The sequence below is a fragment of the Rhea pennata genome, chromosome 33 (genome assembly GCF_028389875.1).
Source record: "Rhea pennata isolate bPtePen1 chromosome 33, bPtePen1.pri, whole genome shotgun sequence".
Lineage (NCBI taxonomy): Eukaryota > Metazoa > Chordata > Aves > Rheiformes > Rheidae > Rhea > Rhea pennata.
The window spans coordinates 130,844-131,770 of NC_084695.1; the positions used below are offsets into that span (position 1 = coordinate 130,844).

At 37.2% G+C, this 927-nt stretch overlaps 1 long non-coding RNA gene across 1 annotated transcript; it reads right to left on the bottom strand.

Annotated features, from left to right (window-relative positions):
- Positions 1-235: 235 nt before the first annotated feature.
- LOC134152828 (uncharacterized) lies at positions 236-662 on the bottom strand. The gene is made up of 2 exons (XR_009961081.1): positions 616-662; positions 236-473 (listed from the first exon to the last, which is right to left on the bottom strand). It is a non-coding gene; the product is annotated as an uncharacterized LOC134152828 (long non-coding RNA).
- Positions 663-927: the final 265 nt, after the last annotated feature.

The window sequence follows — 927 nt, forward strand, 5'->3', positions numbered from 1 at the left end:
AAGGCAAGAAAGCGATCACTGCACAAGAGCTATGCTCATTCTGCTCAACTCCAAGAATAAGAAGTCTCTAAATAGGAGACTGATGTAGAAATAAACCTATGTCACTGTCTTCAGACAATCAAGATGTGGTGAACTCAGGTCTCACAGCAGGATGATAAGGACCCTGCCTGTTACCATAATTGCCACTTCTAATAAACTTTTTGCTCCAGAATGTCCATGAATTTGCTACAGAAAATGGAAAAAAAAAGTGTTTTAATATTGTCAGAGTACAGTTACTTCAACTGAACAATTACCCATACATTGTGCTCATTCTGTGTGGAACATCCCTGGAGGGAAAGCTCTGTATCACTTTGCAGCACATTCATCATTCATCATCTGGTCTAGGAGGGATTGTTTTGCTTTATAAAGATTTTGCTGAGCAGCCAGAGAAGCTGATGTGTTTGGTTGGTATAGAGACCTGGACGCCGTAAGATCTAGGAGAGGGATCAAACCTGAATTTTGTGTTCTGAAGGAGAATGTACACCTACTTTAGACTATGAATGCAAAAAAAGTTTTTGCAGAATTTGTCATTGTTACAGCAAACAAGGCTAAAACTGCAATACTGAAATTATTTACCTTTGTCTAAGAGGTGAAGATTCAAGTGTTGAGTCATTAGCAATCAGGAACATAGAGGATGCTTCTACTTGAGATGCAGCTGTAAAAAGATTTAAATTCTATAAGCATAGTATACTACTGGAAAGTAAAACTTGGAAGGAGAAACATACAATGATTGATGCAGTCAGAGAGAGCACTGTGCTTCTACACAGGCATGGAAATTCCTAATATAAATGTTTTTCTCCTTTTTAAAATGTTTTTTTTTCTTATCTGTAGGTCTAGATATATTGCAGTAATTTAAAAGTAGCAGCTTAGGAAGGTCTCTAAATTGCC